Source organism: Colobus angolensis, unplaced genomic scaffold, assembly GCF_000951035.1.
Source record: "Colobus angolensis palliatus isolate OR3802 unplaced genomic scaffold, Cang.pa_1.0 Scaffold116, whole genome shotgun sequence".
NCBI lineage: Eukaryota > Metazoa > Chordata > Mammalia > Primates > Cercopithecidae > Colobus > Colobus angolensis.
Window position 1 is genome coordinate 3,293,093 of NW_012112697.1, and position 20,061 is coordinate 3,313,153.

The window sequence follows — 20,061 nt, forward strand, 5'->3', positions numbered from 1 at the left end:
AAACAAAAGAGCTTCTGCACAGCAAAAGAAACTACCATCAGAATGAACAGGCAACCTACAGAATGGGAGAAAATTTTTGCAATCTACTCATCTGAGAAAGGGCTAATATCCAGAACCTACAAAGAACTCAAACAAATTTACAAGAAAAAAGCAAACAACCCCATCAAACAGTGAGCAAAGGATATGAACAGACATTTCTCAAAAGAAGACTTTCTTAAGTTTCTTTAAGTTTTAAGACTTTCTTAAAACTTAAAAATTATTTAAAAAATTGAAAGACATTTTTATCAAGAATGCTTTTTGCCATCAATGGATTGCTAAACCTTCACTGTGGTTGTATTAGTTCTATTTCTGTATAACAAATTACCCCCAAACTTAGCAACATCAAACAACAAACATTTATTATTTCAGTTTCTTTGGATCAGGAATCCAGGCTCAGCTTAGTTGTGTCCTCTGGGTCAGTCTGTCTCACAAGGCTGCAATTAAGGTATCAGCCAGGATTGCAGTCATCCTAAGGCTCAACTAGTGGAGGATCTGCTTACAAGTTTACTCTCCTGGCTGTTGGTAGGCCTCAGATCATTACCGACTGTTCAACAGAGACATGGGTTCCTGTTCAGGGACATGTAGGCCTCTCCACAGGGCAGCCTACAGTGTGACAGTTGGTATTCCTTAGAGTGAGTGAGGGAAAAAGCAAGAGAGAATGTATCCAGATGGAAACCAGAGTCCTTTTATAACTTAAGCTGGGAACCGACATCTCATCATTTTTACCGTATTATTTTGGTTAGAAGAGTCACTAGGTACAGTGCATAATCAAGGGGAGAGGATTGCCTAGGGCATGAATATGAGAAACTGTGGCATACCGGGGACTATTTTAGAGGCTGTCTACTCTAGTCTTCCTTCTGCCCCCAGTGATCATGTCCCTCATCCATGCTCTCATCCCCCTTTCCAGTCCTCCAAAGTCTAATCCAATTATGGCATCAGCTTAAGGTTCAGAATTTCATCACCTAAATCATCTCCAGGTGTAGATGAGGCGCCTCAGGTGTAGTTCCTCTGCAGTTCCGCTCAATCTGTAAAAATCCTCCCCAACCAAGCCCACATACAGTAGTGAGACAGACACAGGATAACCATTTTAGACATTTTTGCTTTAAAATACAGTAAATGGGAGGCATAAAGGTCCAGTGCAATTCTGAAATCCAGTTCCTGCAATGTGAGGAGTTGTTTGTTTTTCCATATAGTTTCTTACTCCGTTGCCCAGGTGAAGTTCTGTGGTACAGTTCTGGTTCACTGTAGCCTTGATCTCCTGGGCTCAAGCGATTGTCCTACTTTAGCCTCCCGAGTAGCCTAAACTACAGGCACATGCCACCATGCCTGGCTAATTTTTAAATTTTTTGTAAAGACAGGGTTTTGCTATGTTGCCCAGGCTGGTCTTGAACTCCTGAGCTCAAGCAATCCACTCGCCTCAGCCTCCCAAAGTGCTGAGATTATAGGCATGAACCACCACTCCTGGCCTTCCAGTGTTAGCTTTTTGATTAGGTCTCAAGACCTAGGAATGATCCTCCATGGCCTTCAGCTCTGCTCTTTGGGCTCAGGTTTCACTCTCAGAGTCACCTTTCCTTTTGCAAGAAAGGTAGCACATGCTACAGTTGGGAAATTGCCTCAGCCTTCTTTTCTTGTCATTCATATTGGCAGTCTAATAGCATTTCTTCATTTCATACTATACTTTTCATTCTGTACTTTTCAATTCAAGCTGGCTGAGTTCTTCCTGATAAAATTCTTGCAAAAACCTTGTGGGCTTCCTGTGACTCTTATTAGCATTTACTCCATTACACAAAAGTCAAACCAGAAATCTTTTCTCGATAAGTCTTTCTTTACCTTTGGTTCATGCTTAAAAATTTGAGGGTCAAGGCACGTAAGTTTTCTGAAGTCCTTACTGTTTGAGAGGATCTATGAAGCATACCCTTAATATTTTTCAAAGGCCCTTTGTGTGACTGAATCGAACTCTGATGGTACCACTTTTTATCTTTTTTAATATAACAGAAGTTTTTACAGTCACATTCTTAGTGTCACCTTTAGACCAGGGTTCTCCTGGCAGTGCCCACAGTATGAACTTTTCTTGGGAGCTATTTTTTTTTTTTTTGAGATGGAGTGTCACTGTCACCCAGGCTGGAGTGTGGTGGTGCAGTGTCGACTTACTGCAGCCTCTGCCTCCCCGGTTCAAGCAATTCTCCTGCCTCAGTCTCCCAGGTAGCTGGGATTACAGGCACACGCCGCCACACTCGACTAATTTTTCTATTTTTAGTTGAGATGGGGTTTCACCATGTTGGCCAGGCTGGTCCTGAACTCCTGATCTCAGGTGATCCACCCACCTTGGCCTCCCAAAGTGTTGGGATTACAGGCATGAGCCACCATGCTTGGTCAGGAGCTATTTCTTAATGTTAGCATTTTCTAAATATGGAGAGTCTGAGAATTTTCAAAAACATCAAGTCCTGATTTCTTAAAAAATTTGTAAAATTGTGGTAAAATACACATAATATTTACCTTCTTAACCATTGTTAAGTGTCCAGTTTACTGGTATTAAGTACGCTCATATTGTTATCCAAACATCGTCACCATCTATCTTCACAATACTTTTCATCCTAAAAACTGAAACTCTATACTCATTAAATAACAATTCCCAATTTCTCCCTTCGGCTCTTGACTACCACCATTCTACTTTTGGTCTCTACGCATTTGAATACTCTAGGTACCTGATATCAGTTGGATCATACAGTATTTGTCTTTCAGATACTGGTTTACTTCACTTAGCTTAATGTCCTCAAAGTTCATCCAAGTAGTAACATGTCAGAATTTCCTTCTTTTTTAAGGCTGAATAATATTCCATTGTGTATGTATGTATGTGTGTGTGTGTGTATGTGTGTGTATATGTATACATATATGTATATGTGTATATGCACACCCCACATTATTCACCCATCAATGGATACTGGAGTTGCTTCTACCATTTGGCTATTGTGAATAATGCTGCTATGAACATGGGTGTAGAAATGTCTCTTCAAGATTCTGCTTTCAATTCTTTGGGGTATATACCCTCAAGTAGAAGCACTGGTTCATATGGTAATTCTGGTTTTAATTTCTGAGGAACCACCATACTGTTTTCCACAGCAGCTGCAACATGTTTCATTTCCACCAACAGTACACTGTTTCCAGTTTGTCCGCATCCTTGCCAACATTTGTCTATTTCCATTTTGTTGTTTGTTTTTTATAGTAGCCATCCTAATGTGTGTGAAGGTGGTATCTCATTTGGTTTTTATTTGTATTTCTCTGATGACTAATGGGGTTGAACATCTTTTCACATGCTTATTGGCCATTTGTATATCTTCTTTGGAGAACTGTCTATCCAAGTGCTTTACCTATTTTTGAATCAGTTTGTTTATTTTTGTGTGTGTTGTTGGGTTTTAGAAGTTCTCACTATATTCTGTATATTAATCCCTTGCCAGATATGTGATTTACAAATTTTTTCTCCAATACTGGAGGTGGCTTTTTTACTCTGTTGGTAGTGTCCTTTGAGGCACAAAAATTTTAAATTTTCATGATGCCCAATTTGTCTATTTCTTCTTTTCTTTTTTTTAATTTAGATTTTATTTTTTATTATTATACTTTAAGTTCTACGGTACATGTGCACAACGTACAGGTTTGTTACATATGTATACATGTGCCATGTTGGTGTGCTGTACCCATTAACTCGTCATTTACATTAGGTATATCTCCTAATGCTCTCCCTCCCATCTGGCCCCTCCCCACAATAGGCCCCAATGTGTGATGTTCCCCTTCCTGTGTCCAAGTGATCCCATATTTCAATTCCCACCTATGAGTGAGAACATGCGGTGTTTGGTTTTCTGTCCTTGTGATAGTTTGCTGAGACTATTTGCTCTACATATTTATTTGAGACAGAGTCTCTGTCACGTAGACTGGGGTACAGTAGCATGATCATAGCTCAGTGCAACCTCGAACTCCTGGGCTCAAGTAATCCTCTTGCCTCAGCCTTCCAAGTAGCTGAGACTACAAGTGTGTACCATGACGCCCAGCTAATTTTTAAATTTTTTTGTAGAGACAGAGTCTTGCTATGTTGCCCAGGCTGGTCTTCAGCTCCTGGCCTCAAGAGATTATCCCATCTTGGCCTTTCAGAGCACTGAGATTTCAGGCATAAGCCATAGCTCCTGGCCCCTGAAAACATTATTAAAATGGATGTATTTTTAGGAAAATATAAACAATAAAAATCTACCTTCAGAGAAGACAGCAAATCTAAATGGAAAAATTATGATACAAAAAAAAAAAAAAATGTGATGGTCAGAAAGCTACACCTCAAAATGCACCAGGCCAGTAAATTTTTAGTAAGTTCACTTTCACTACTATTACTTAGCACTGTCATAGAAGGAATAGCAAATGCAATTAGGAAAGAGAAAGAAACATGGGGTCTTAAATTGGAAAGGAAGAGGCAATACTTTCATTATTTGTAGGAGACACATGCCTATCAAGCCTTCTTAGGTTCTGGAGGCCACACATTCCACAACTAGGTGTACTGATCTGGCCTACGTATCAGGCAATATAAGAGGCTGCTAGCTTTGAGTGGGGCTGGGAATAAGAGCTCTTTAGAAGGTACATCCTGTAGTGCAAGTGGCCCAGCCACTTGAGTTATACAATCCAGCAGACCCTATGGTGTTATGTGTATCAGTTGTGACAAAAAGTGCAGTGTGTTTACAGTAAAATCTAGAGGAAGAATCACAGTGTAGAACCTGGGATCCGTGACATCTATAGCATAAAATTATATGACTTTTTAAAAACAGCTTCTGGGCCAGGCATGGTAGCTCAGGCCTGTATTCCAAGCACTTTGGGAGGCCTATGTGGGTGGATCACCTGAGGTCAGGAGTTCGAGACCAGCTTGGTCAACATGGTGAAACCCCATTTCTACTAAAAATACAAAATTAGTTGGGTATGGTGGTGTACACCTGTAATCCCAGCTACTGGGGAGGCTGAGGCAAGAGAATCACTTCATCCCCAGAGGCGGAGGTTGCAGTGAGCCAAAATTGTGCCATTGTACTCCAGCCTGGACGACAAGAGCAAAACTTTGTATCAAAAACAAAACAAAAACAGCTTCTAATATGGTACTGGGACCCAACAGAGATGGAATATTTGGCCATGTGACACTTAGTGACCTTGTGTCCAGAACTGCTGAACTCATAAAGTTATAAAGTAAGTAAGTCATAAAGTTAAGATGGCTTGCCAACAAACCATTACAAAATAGAAATACTACATACAGGATAATCACGAGCAGGACCACAGGGCACACGTAAGCTGCATGAGCGGACCCCCCATCATCCACCACAGTTCACCCAGAATTCTTCCCTAAGTCACACCTATGGCCTACATACCATAACCTATGTACACACATTTATATCCAATACACATATGTACAACCATGTGAAGGAGGTAGACAAAGCCTGGGTTTTGAGGTAATGAATAGGTTACTCAAGCCAAAAATGAAAGGCAGCTGCATTACAACTTCATTGGCAGGTGGCCTTGAAAGACAGTGGAGAGGGAAAATCTTTCTGATGGTCCCAGTTCAGGCAATAGTCATCCACCTTGTGTAGAAGGGGGAGTGGGCCTGTGATGAGAGTATGTATGTATTCTCGGGCAGTGACAAATGGCTTGGCCTACTGGTCAGACACATGGAAGACTGAAAGATACAGAGACAAGGAGTTCTGGGGTACCAGCATGTAAACAGGCCTGTGAGAATTGGCATGAATGAAGTATAAAGATTGTTGTATCACACATTAATGCTCAGTAGGAAGGTACAAGGGTCTTGGCATGATGCCCAGGCTGGTCTTAAACTCCTGGCCTGAAGCAATTCTCCTACCTTGGCCTCTCAAAGCACTGACATTACAGGCCTGAGCCACAACACCTGGCCCCTGAAAACATTATTAAAATGAAATTATTATCACAGAAGGAGCATTAAACAATCAAGTAAACAAAATGACTTGGTGAGTTAATATTAGCCAGTTTTTGTTACTGGCCACCCCAGCACAATGGCCCATGAATGAAGTGACCAGAGAGGCAGAAATGGAGGCTATCCATGGGCTCAGTGGCATGGACTCTCACCAAGGCTGCTATAGCTACAGTTGTCTCTGAGTATCCCACTTGCCAGCAACACATTAGACAGAAAGTTGATTATGTTGGGCTCCTTTTATCCTCGAAGGGTCCACAGTGTTTTGTTTTGTTTTCTTCCTCACAGCAATTGGTATCCATTCCAGAAGTAGGTTTGCCTTTCCTTTCCTCAGGGCCTCAGCCAGCGCTACTAACCAGGGGTTTAAGGAATACCTGATCCATAGGCATGGAATTCTGGCCTGTTGTATAAGGGTCATTGTTTTTCTCCTCTCTCTTCCTCGGTATTCAACCCAGACCTTGGCCAGGTAGTCTTGTGTTTACGTCTACCCAAGTCATGATCACTCCAGTCCAGACGAGGTCTGATAAAGGCATATTAAGATTCTTGTCCCAAGGTGACAATGCAGATAAACCTGATGCTGTCACAAGCTCACAGACAGTCACTTCTGTTCTGATTACGAGGCTGTACCTTCCTTCAAATGTACCCTGAAGTTTTCTAAAAGTCACAGCCCAATGTAGTGACCAGAAACTTTGTTTTCCCCTAGTCTTTTTGCCTTTTTTCATGAGAAGAAGAAGATCCTTTTCCCCAGCCCCTGGTTTCACACGGCAATCAGGATTCATGCTCCTTGTTCATATACTTTAAATACTCCTTGTCTCACAGCAGCTAAACTCCCAGCAAATATTGCCCCTTAAAAAAAACAAGAAACCCACAACACAGAAGCCCTCTGACTTCAGCTCCACTCACTGTTTTGCTTTTCTGTTCTATATTTGGTTCACAGAGAGATTTATCTGCTTCTGAGATTGTGTCTTTTGGTGTTTTAATATTTCATTGAACATTGCTAAGTATTGGAGTGTTTTATATCAAAAACTTATGATTGCTGTGATTGGAAACACCCTAAAGGTGGCATTTAAAATATTAATTGAGAAATGTTTTCAGAGAAGTTTAAAAGCATTTGGAAAAAAATAAAATTGGATTCCTACCTCATATCTCTTACTAAAACAAATTGTAAATGGATTAAAGATTTAAACTTTGAAATAAAGCAGCTGAAATATTATAAAATACCTTAGGGTAGACAAAAGTTTTTAAAATAGGACATACAAGTGCTAAGTATAAAGGGAAAAACTGATAAATGTCACTATATTAAAATTAGGAACTTATATTCATCAAAAGACACCATTAAGAGAGTAAAACAGCAAGCCACAGACTGGAAGAAGATATTTGCAAGATGCATATCCAGTAAAGAACTCATATTCTAGAATATATTTGCTTTTAAACTACTAATCAATAAGAGAGACAAAAAACCAAAAACCAAAACAAAACAGAAAACAAAAAAACAACCAACCAACCCTCAAAAACCTCACCTCATTTTAAAAAATAGGCAAGAAATTGGAACAGGCACTTTACAATATATGATATCTAAGCATCCAATAAACATATGAAAAGGTGCTACATACCATTTGTCATCAGAGAAATACAAACTAAAATCACAATAAGAAACCACCATCCACTCTTCTGAATGTTGGTGAGGATGTGGAGACACTAAAACTCTAAAAAATTGCTGATGGGAATGTAAAATGGTAAAACCACTTAGAAAACTGGCAATATGTACTAAAAATAACTGCAGAGCTAGCAAAGGTCATACAGATTAAGTCATAGGCCCACCTAAAGTCACATAAAAAGGAAGTAAAAGAAATGTCTATTAGATGTCTGAGCCTTTTTTCTTTACTGCTACTCCTACATAACCCAGGTCTTGTACAAACACCAATGCCCTAAACAGACTTTATGTCTCTTTCTGGTTCAATGTTATTTGTGTTTGTTTAAAATGCAAGACTTTATCATAGCCCAGTCCTTGGTCAATTGTCACAGTTTATTGAACCTTAATAGGAACCTAGAACTAAAATACCAGATAAGAATTAGAAGAAGCATCACATAAACTACTAGTGGTTATTTTTCTGATTTTAAGTTGAATAAAATCCTTCCCAATATACATTAGAATTATTTTTTAAACTGATTTGCCTTGCTACTGTTTCTCTTGGTTGAAATCCTTGGGGTTCAGAATATCCTCAATTCCCAACTCTAATAAAAGTTCAGGGCCATGGCCTTGCCTAGTACTTATTTTGTTTCTGATGTCATATGTCTATCACCTTAGATCCCTGACTGACCTCATGTTTGTGAGTCTACTAAACCTGCCAATATTTTATTGCTTCAGGATCTCATCTGAAGTCCTTTACTTAGAAATCACTACGGGTTTTTCTTCTACAAAATGCTTTTCACTCCTGTTGTTCATCAGGATCCAGTAAATCTGCATCACTAGACTAAAATTTATGACCTTTGTGGTCAAAACTTTTTAAAGTTTTTCCAAATCTTTGTCTTTTGGGCAATCCTAAACTGCTGCTTTCCCAGCCAGTCCATGGGTGTCCAATCATATAGACGCACCAAACCTGGACACCTAAACATTCCTGGGATAAATAATATTGCCACATAGATCTGCTAACTTAATAAGTCTTGCTAATATTGTATTGGAATCTAAAAGTTATACACTAAACGTTCCATTAAAAAGCAGTAACTCAGGGTGTAGTGGCACATGCCTACAGACCCAGCTATTTGGGAGGCTGACATAGGATTGCTTGAACACAGAAGTTCAAGACCAGCCTGCTGGCCAACATTGTAAGACTAAATCTTAAAAAAAAAAAAAAAAAAAAAAAAAAAAAAGCAGTAGCTTAGAAACCATAAAAGTTTAATTTGTATTCAGTTATTTAATAATAGTAATATTCACCCTGGAGGTCCCTCAACTAATTAGAAATCTTTTTTAAAACACTGAAAAATTTTAGACAGTACCTAAGGGACAGAAAGAAAACTCAAATTTCGGTCAAAAGCCTGACTATTTCAAACAGTTTGCTGGAACAAAGTGAAACAAAGAAATCTCCTCAGATGTCAACCCTTTCCCCAGAGATCAAGAGGCTTGGGCATGGACAGGAACAAGGAAGAGTATACTTCTGAGCTCTGAATCTGCAGGAGAGCGTTTTCTTGATTGATTAAAGCAGCAAAAAAGGATATGAATTAAAGCAATCTGGCTAAATGAGAGAATAGGTTAGTAATGACTTTTTCCTCCTTAAGAAATTTTATGACGATTCTACACATGTGGGAATGTCTAGGCTTCTTCAGCACAATTTTCATTTTAAGCTTTGAAACTGTGAAGGCTTCTTCCCTATGAACAATGAAGACTAAGCATCCTTTAACTGAAGTTAATGTTGAATTCAGATAAGCAATAAATGTATATTATGGATATTGTCACACTGCTTTTTATCAGTTTGGTTCATACTGTGCTATTATATATGCCCTATTGCTCATGTTTATTTTAGAAACTGTGACCCAACATCCTTTGTTCCTCTTCTAATTTAAAAAAAAAAAAAAAAAAAAAGTTGTCCCAAGGTTTAGGTTTTTAGGTTTCTTACATTTTCCTATGTTTCTGAGACTGCTCTGCCTCACTTGAGGGTGCTCCTTTCTGTCTCCAAACCTGGGTGTAAAGGTTCACAACAATAAAATTCTGAGTCAGGAACTTAGAATCTGTAGGATGGAACTGGCCAGAAGGGTTTGAGTGAAGGCAGTGGATGTCAGGACCTAAGGCAGAATGACAATAATCAGGGATACCCCAGAACCCACTTTGCCTCTACCTTTGGCCACCTTGGAGAAGAAACTTACAGGTAAACCATTACGAGTATTAATCCTCACTCATTCTTACCAAATAATAGATGTGGTTTTTTTTTAATCTTAGAAGAGAGAAGGATATTTCTTAGAACCATCACTGTCTTTATGTTATTACCATTATTCTCTCGATCCATGTCATAATTCATTTTTAGCCTTCCACAACAAATTTCCTACAATAGCCTTCTTGTACCTCCCCAGAATTATATTTGCCCCCAAAGGTAATTTGTTCACCTCTTTTGTTTTTAAACAAGTAGAACAGTGAATGCCAAAAACTCATAAGAATCATCATAGATAACTGTTAAAAATACAAAACCACCAGTTTCCACCTCTGACTTACTGAATTAAGATCCGTGGGAGGAACACAGGGATATCTACCTTTAAAAGAACCCCAAATGTTATCTTGGTTAGATAACTTTAAGATACATTGCAGAAGATCATAGTACTTCTGGTCACACATATGGTGATCATATAGTTTATCATCCAAACAGGACACTTTTGAAAGTTAAGGCAGAGCAATTAACAATTCATTGGCATACCTGGCAAAATACTGGTAGTTTGGGGCAATCAGAACATACGGTCATCCTAGTTGTGGATCACCATCTTCCTCCTCACCTACGCCCCTTTTTTATAATAACCTTGAGATAAAATCCTCAAATTTCTCATACCATGCAATTCATCCATTTAATGTGTCCAATTCAATGTTTTTTAGTATATTCAGAGTTTTGCAACCATCACCAGAGTTAACTGAGAACATTTTCATCATTGCCAAAAGAAACCCCATATCCTTTAGCAGTCACCTCCACCTCCCCACTTATATGTGGAATCATATAATAAGTGGTCTTTCATGACTGGCTTCTTCTACTTACATAATGTTTTCAAGGTTCATCCCTGTGGTATCGGGTATCGGTACTTCATTCCTTTCTATTGCCAAATAATATTCCATTATAAGGATATATCACGTTATATTTAGCTATTCATCAGTTGATGAATATTTGGATGGTTTCTACTTTTTAGATATTATGAATAATGCTGCTATGAATGTTTGTGCACAAGTTACGTGTGAATGTATGTTTCCATTCCTCTTGGGTGTATACCTATGTTCTCCCCCACCACCCCACCCACTTTTTTGTCACCCCTGTGCAATGCACTTACCTTGGACGACTCTAATAGTTTTCACAAGCCATGCAGAAGAGCAAAACATCAGTAAGAAGGACCTAAAAGGTAGAAAAAAGTATGTTACTTAGATCAAAGAGCTATTTTTGTCTTAAAACTACATGTATGCCCTTTTTAGCAATGACCCAAATATTGGTTCAGAAATTATTGAGAAACAGACCCAGTGACGGAAGGAATCAGCCTGCAGTATCAACAGAAGTCCCTGCTGGGCTACTAAGGGTCCTTGTTTCAGAGCTTAAAGTCATTTATCTGTGAGCAGATGGACTAATACATTGAAGCTAATATAATGGTTCCAAAAAGCTCCTGGGGTCTTTGTTCTCTGACCAAATATTTGCATCCTGTGTCTTGAATAAAAAGTTTTAATTTCTACTTAATAGTTTACTCACTGATGACTTCTTTAATTTGGTCTTTTTCTTTAAAATGCATGACACAGGCAGGCTAAGATTTCAGGAAATGTGTTTAACCTTATAAAGATCAACACATAGGTGTAATGGTCTTATGTGAGGAGAGGTATTGTAAAGTTAGTTGTGTTAAAGTAAAATCAATACCTATATAAGAGAAAATTAGAAAGGAAACTGCTGATTTTCCATCCCTCTTTCTTTTTTCTTGTCAATAGTCTGTGTAGGTTTGGAACTCTAGGAATCACTACATTATAAAAGTTTCCAGATTTCCATTCTAATGGGTTCCAGGTTTTCCTGTTATGGGGATGAAACTAGCAGACTTAGTAAATCCTTATTTATTTGTCCCAAAGGCCAGGCAATACTCTTTCTTTTCTGGTGCTGGTTTCTATTCATTCACCACCTCTTCTCACGTTCTTTCGCTGCCCATCATTAATCTTTCAAGCTACAGCTGGGTGGGTTCAGAACAAAACCATCAGAGGAACTGAAAAATGAAATATTTACCTACACCAATGGGGAAAAAAGGCCTATCAACTTTATCCTTTCAATGCAATCACATTCTCAAAAATTTTATTCTACTCACTTTCTAGATAGAAGACAGGATGTATACATACACACACATATATATTCACTCTTGGGGTGTGTGTGTGTGTGTGTGTGTATTTTACTATCTATCCTCATTTGTAATGAGGTATAATATATAGAGCTCAGTTAGTTACCATGGAGACACTGGTCCTCTGTTTCTTATCACAGAGCCACACTATCGTCTGGTGTCAGCCAAGGAGGGATGACAAAAGCCTCCCCAAGAACCTAGCTCTGCAATTACTGAGCAATCAAGCGCCTCTTTTAATAGAGCACATCCAGGTACACACGGCTCCTCTCCCAGCACTGTCTTCCCTTTTTCCTTTTTAAACTTATACATAGCAGGATGCACTTACCAAGTGCAGATATCTTCCTCTGTTGGATGGCTTGTTTATTTAGGATTTCAATGATATTCTTTGGTTTAAATAACAGAGCTCACTATCGTCCTCTTTGTTTTGAAATCTCTAATTTTTAAGCAATTATTTTCTTGTAATGATACACAGTGATCATCCTTTTATGCATTAATCCATTTTTATGGTTTGTCATAATTAATGAAGTGAAGGAGTTGATAAATGAAAATCATAGTCTCTAAATTTTCTTAGTCCTGAATTTTCCTACTTTCTCTAACCAAATTGCTAGAGCCATCAACAAAAAAAAAATTTTTAACTTGAATGACCAGCATTCATTTTTTGTCTTTTGGTGGTGATATAAATGAGAAGCTAAATGAATTGAATGCATTTAAGAGGAGAAACAAAAAAGTCTAATTTTTCTTTAAGTATTTTTATTTTATTTGGGGGTTGGCTCCTATTCCAAGGTTTGCTTTTGATGCTCAGACATTCTCAACTCACTCAGAAATCTAAGGTGAAACAAACATGAAAAAATACTCAACACCACTAATCAGAGAAATGTAAATCAAAACCACAATGAGATAGCATCTCACGCCAGTCAGAATGGCTATTACTAAAAAGTAAAAAACAACAGATGCTGGTGAGGTTGCAGAGAAGACAGAATGCTTCTACATACTTGGTGAGAATATAAATTAGTTCAGCCACTGTGGAAAGCAGTTTGAAGATTTCTCAAAGAACTTAAAACAGACCTACTGTTTGACCTAGCAATCCCATTACTGAGTGTATACCCAAAGAAAAATCAATTGTTCAACAAAAAAGATACATGCACTTGTATGTTCATCCCAGCACTATTCACAATAGCAAAGATATAGAATCAACCTAGGTGCTCATCAACAGTGGACTGGATAAAGAAAATGTGGTACATATGCACCACAAAATACTATGCAGCCATAGAAAAGAATAAAATCATGTCCTACACAGTAACATAGATACAGCTGGAGGTCATTATCCTAAGCAAATTAATGCAGGAACAAAAACCAAATACCGCATGTTTTCACTTATAAGTGGGGGCTAAACAATGGGTACATACGGACACAAAGATGGCAACAACAGACACTGTAGACTCCAAAAGATGGGAGGTGGGGGTGGAATGCTGAAAAACTACCTATTGGGTAGTGTACTCACTGCCTGAGTGACAAGATCAATTGTACCCAAACCTCACCATCATACAATATACCCATTTAACAAGCCTGCAAATGTACCCCCAGATCTAAAATAAAAGTTGAAATTAAGAAAAAAAGAAATTGAGGATGAAATAAGGTATAGACTGAGGCATTCAAATTAGCCTGAATCTATTATTGTAGATAGGCTTCTTGCAGTAAAAGCTAAGCTTTGCCCGGTGTAGTATCTCTAATGTTACAAAATATACCACTGTCTTTGATTTTGCTCAAGTTATAGAACTCTCACCTGAGAATTCGAGTGTCAAAGGAAAAAACAAAAAAAGGTCATAGAGCTTTGCTAACATACCCTTATCGTATATCAAGGAAGAAGGAATGTTCAGGTGTTTAAAAAGAAGTATGAATACCCCGTCTCTACTAAAAATACAAAAACTAGCCGGGCGAGGTGGCGGGCGCCTGTAGTCCCAGCTACTCGGGAGGCTGAGGCAGGAGAATGGCGTAAACCCGGGAGGCGGAGCTTGCAGTGAGCTGAGATCTGGCCACTGCACTCCAGTCCGGGCGATAGAGCGAGACTCTGCCTCAAAAAAAAAAAAAAAAAAAAAAAAAAAGAAGTATGATTATAGTTGGGGTAGGGAAAGATAAAAACAGTGAGATACTATAAATATGTATGACACAATCCCTGCTCTGAGTAAACTTATAATCTAATTGGAGAAACAAGCCTTTAACTTATGTACCAGGTTCCGTAATATGAATTAAGTAGCAAAAAGTATACAACAGTGTAAGTGTTGAGTGGCAGGGGATCAATCAAGTCCAGAGTTAATAAGATGTAGTAGAAGAAGTAAGATTTGAGATTATTCTTGAAGAAAAGAAGAAAAAAAAGCAAATTAGACAAGGAAAATCGTAGAAGCTAAAATGTAGTAGAAAACTGGTGATGGTCTTCTCAGGGGATTGTGATGTTAGTATTACTGAAGTAAATCATTTTTGAGTTTCAAGAAAACTTCTAGAATCAGTTTAGGTGATGATGTAAGTTTCCTCCTCTAAGACCAATGCCCAAGGTCCATCCCTCTTCCCTTTACTAGGAAGGGTGGAAGCAGTGGGGGAAGGGAAAAGAGGGAAAGAGAGAGAGAGGAAGGGAAGGAAAGAAGAAAAGGAGGAGAGGGAGAGAGGGAAAACAATGACATTAAAAAATGACACAAAAAAGAAATGAAAAGCAGAGGTTGCCTTTTTGCAGGTGGAGAACAACGTGGGTTTTCACAGGCAGAATATGGACACATTCTGTGCTATATGATCCCCATATGCCAAGAATGTCATTAATTAGATAGAAAGGAAAGACGAGACTGGCCGAATGCAGCTCAGGAGATCAAGGGCTATATACTCAAGCATTTTCACCTATGCTATGGAATCTTTGGTATAGCTACACAGTATGTATAGGCTTTGTTAGGAGATTGACAGGAGCCTGAATTAATACTAGGATTTTAATAAATCATTGATTCCTGGTATTTTTGTTACCAAAAGATGGTCTCATAAACATACAGAGTCTTTGAGCTGGACAATAGAGAAAAAGGTATTTGGACAATGGCATAAGCTGGGGGAGGTGGGATGCCAGCCTAAAAGTTTATTGGAACTATTTGAAAAAGTTTGCAGAAAAGGTTTACTGGTAAGTGATTTGAAAGAATAAAGATATCCATGGTAATATAACAGTGAGGACAGGCATGGTAGCTCACACCTGTAATCCCAGCACTTTAGGAGGTGAAAGTGGAAGGATTACTTGAGCCCAGGAGTTTGAAACCAGCCTGGGCAACACAGTGAGACCTCGTCTCTGCAAAAAAAACAAGAGTTAGCCAGTAATGATGGTGTGCACCTGTAGTTCCAGCTAGTCAGGATGCTGAGGTAGGAGGACTGTTTGAGCCCAGGAGGTTGAGGCTGCAGTGAGCAAGGTTGTACCACTGCATTCCAGTCTGTGTGACAGAGCAAGACCCTGTCTCTAAAAGACAAACAGTAAGTGCTCCATACACATTATCTACGTGCCATGCACTGTGCTAAACACTTCATGTGCTTGATCTCATGTAATTCTATAAGATAAATAGTAGTCACTTCCTTATATTATAGAAGAGGAAACTGAGGCTCAAAAGAAATTAAGCTGCCCATGATGACCTGACTCTATTATAACAAAGGCAATATCTGCTTCAAAATATATAATTACTATAGTATCTATTTCTTCAGTGTTTTCCTCTATTTCCTTTGATAAGGTTATACGCAAAGGCATAAAAGAAGAATAATCTGCATTTCCTTTGTAAATTTTGTTAAGAAGGCAAACAAAAATTGAAAAGGATATTTCTGAATAAAGAGGGGGAATGCAGACATGGTGCTCATAGAGAAATACTTCTTAGGACACTAGGGGAAAGTAGTAAAACAGTCAAGATAATTCTCTTCTTTAACATGCTTCATCTAGCTATGTAGAGACTCATGCAAAAACAAAAAAAATGTACAAATAAAGAAAAGTTAGTGTATTTCATCTTCCCTCATTCACTTGCCATTCTGCAGGCATGAGATTATAAATTCCAATGAGCTTTGCTCACTTCATAACCTGGTCTTCTTGTCATTCTGGAACATACCAAGCTTCTTCCTATCACAGCATCTTCACACTGCTTGTTCCCTCCACTTAGAATTTATGGCTGACTTCTCAAGAACCATGCCTCAGTTCAGATGTTAGTTCTTCAGACTGACTTTTCCTGAACAACCTAGGTAAAATGTTTCTCCTCTTCCCTACTCAAAACCTACCCTATTCCTCACACACTATCTAAATATCTTGCTTTTTCCTCTTCACAGCATGTATCACTATCTGAAGTTATTTTTTATTTTTATTAGTTTTTAATAGAAACAGGGTCTCACTCTATTTACCAGGCTGGTCTCAAACTCCTGGCCTCAAGCCATCTTCCCATCTTGGCCTCACAAAGTGCTAGAACTATAGGTGTGAGCAACGATGCCTGGGCTATTTTTTATGTTTTATTTTATGTATAAAAATGTATTCATATGAATATAAAGTTTTATTCATTACTATATCTCTAGTACTTACAAAAGTAGCTGGCACATAGTAAGCACGTAGTAAATATTTGTTGAATGAATGAATGACCACAGTACCTGCCAATAGGAATAGGGCAAACCTAAAACAGATACATTTGGTAATGCTTCATAATTTACAAAGTGCTTACATATACTTCAATAGTCAATATCCCACTGGGGACTAATCTGCATGTCAACTGGTTATATCAAAACACCTACAAATCAAAGAATTCTATTTGCTATTACAAGTCTTAGCCTTATTTGCATGAAGGCCCTCAACTCAACTAAAATTCTTGGCACAACTGTGTGTCTAGTTACTGTCTAAACTCCTTTCAAAGCACTGGTAAGAAGGACTTTTGATAGAATACAGAAGAGCAACAAAATATGCTATATCAATGAGTTCTGAAGTTTTTATTGCCATTTGCAACACACAAAGTTCCTGCTTTCATTTGCCAGAAATGTCCTTATAAACACGAAGGTTTTATTTCTGCTTTTCAGACTAATACAAGTTATACTGCTCTGCACAGCTAGAAGACAACACTATGGTTAACACATGAAAAACAGCTGGTCAAAGCAGGTAACTTTTTTGTTCATAACCCAGAGTTACTTTGAAATTTTCTGGGTATTTGAAGAGAGAATGACATCGAGGGTTGAGAATTCAATCTCATGTTCATACATTTTCTTTGCTGACTTACCCAAGATTAGGATAAATTCTTTATGGATTTTATCTCATTCCAGTTTCACTGGCCTGGTGTTATTCTGAAGAATTAGCACCTCCATCTCCCACATGGCGCTTGACAAGAATCAACATATTTGGAATTGGTAGAAGATACAGGTAGCATACACTTAACTTGCGGAAGTAATGACATTTCAAAAACACTGAATTATTGGTGTCCCCTCTACCAAATGATTTTTTGTTTTCATTTGCAGAATGAGGCTTAGGTAAAAAAATACCATTAAGAAAATCCTATGTTGGGGCCAGCTGCGGTGGTTCACGCCTGTAATCCCAGCACTATGGGAGGGCAAAGGGAGCAGATCACCTGAGGTCAGGAGTTCCAGACCAGCCTCACCAACATGGTGAAACCCCATCTCTGTTAAAAATACAAAAATTAGCCAGGCATGGTGGCGCACACTGTCATCCCAGCTACTTGGGAGGCTAGGGCACGAAAACCGCTTAAACCCAAAAGGTGGAGGTTGCAGTGAGCTAAGATCACACCACTGAACTCCAGCATGGACCACAGAGAGAGACTCCATCTCAAAAAAAAAGCTAAACAAAAATGTTTCACTTAGTTTTAATTTTAAAATAAGTATTAAAAAAAGAAAATCCTATGCTGGACTTAACAAAGAGAGCCCAGGTCCTTTCACTGTCTCCAGTGGGAGTTATAATTATTTTTGCTGAACTGATGACCGAAGGTTTTTCCTACAGAGTATTTTCTTTTCAACAAGAGGCAGAGAGACTACAGTTCTCATTGACCTCCATCCATCCAGATATCTGCTCTTAACTCATCAAACAGTTCTGTCTCATTTCTAGGACATTACACATTGTTTCAGACCTCTTTTCACTCTAAGAAATGAAAATAGATGTCTAATCCCTGGGACTTATACGGTGGAAAAGACAGTCCCACTCCTGGTGTAGACTCCAGTTACAAGAGTCCTTCTTAACTGACTGAAAATAACTAATCATTCGCTTTTTGACATTTTATTACTGTGCAGATGTATATCCCATTAGGTATTCATTAACTGATCATTTAAAAGATTTTTGTCTATAAATAGCATGTTTATCTTGGAAACACTGCTAGCAATTTCAGCTTAAAATTTTGCAATGTGGTTCATTTGTCAAAAAAGGGGGTGTTCTAAGTAAAATGCAACGTTCAATACATCACATACACTTATTTTATGAAAGGCTTTTGGTTTTTTATCACCATGTCAGAGCAGGTACAACGTGAGAGGAGAAAGCTTATTGGATGAGCACATAGGGCCATACTTATTGAACTGCACATGGGTAAACAATATGGTAAGGAAACCATTAATAAACTCAATAATGGTATCAATAAATTGCAACAGAATACAATTAATTGTAGTGCAAGCATGCATCTTTGAAAAGCTATGTAAAGCATTTGAGATCACCCAGATGAAGTCCCTTCCCTCACTTTGGTAGTAACTAAAGTTAACAAACCCTGGCTTTTGTCCTTCCCCTCCTGTTCTTCATTTTAACAAAGTTGGTTTTAAAAAAAAGGTTGAGTGTGGTGGTTCAGGCCTATAATCTGAGCATTTGGGAGGCCAAGGTGGGAGGACTGCTTAAGGCCAGGAGTTTGTGATCAGCCTGGGCAACATGATGAGACGTTCATCTCTACAACAATCAGTCGAAATATAGAAGATAAAAGCAAATAGTAACAGAAAGAAGGGAAATCAACAAGATGTGGGAGCACCCACGAGGTACACATATCAGTAAATGCTAAGTAAAATGAATAAAAGACCAAATTTTGGTCTTTAAATATATTTCTATCTCCATTCTATAAGTATGTAGTCAAGAGATTATCATAATAAATTAGTAACTTATTTTTCAAATTTAATTTCATTAAGGGAGGATGTATAATATTACTGATGATTAGACAAGCACACTAACTTTTATACAACAAAGTGCGTATTTTCCTTTATAGTAATAATTGGGAAATTATACATTTATTCCACTACTAAATGTACTATACATTTTTTTAAAGCAAATCTCCTTTGGATTGCCTTTAGTATCACTTTAAAAATCCATAGAAGAAAATTTGCCTCATTACTTTAAGAATTCATCTCTTTTTTATTTTTTGTGACAGGCTCTCACTTTGTCACTCAGGCTGAAATGCAGTGGCATGATCACAGCTCACTGCAGCCTCAACCTCTGTGGGCTCAGGTGATCATCCCACCTCAGCCTCCAGAGTAGCTGAGAACACAGGTACATGATATCACAAGTGGCTAACTCTTGTATTTTTTGTACAGACAGAGTTCCACCATGTTGCCCAGGCTGGTCTTGAACTCCTGGACTCATGTAATCCACCCACCTCAGCCTCCCCAAGTGCTGGAATTACAGGCATGAATCATCAGGTCTGTCCTCTAATTAAAAAAAAAAATCCACCTTGGTCACTATACTTATTTCCAAATGACTTTTGATTATTTAAAAAACAGAGATACCTTCAGTTTAAACACTTGAAAAGTATGGCGGGGAGGGGCCAAGATGGCTGACTAGAAACAAGTGCGGTCAGAGGTCCCCACTGAGAATGAACATGACAAGTGAATCCCGCACTGGCAACTGAGGTATCCTGGTTCTCTCAATGGGACTGACTAGGCGGTTGGCATGACCCACAGAGAGCAAGGAAAAAAGCAGGGTGGAGTGACTGCCCACCTGGGAGCCACACATGGCAAGGGGAGCTCCCACCCCCAGCCAAATAAGATGGTGAATGATTGTGCTA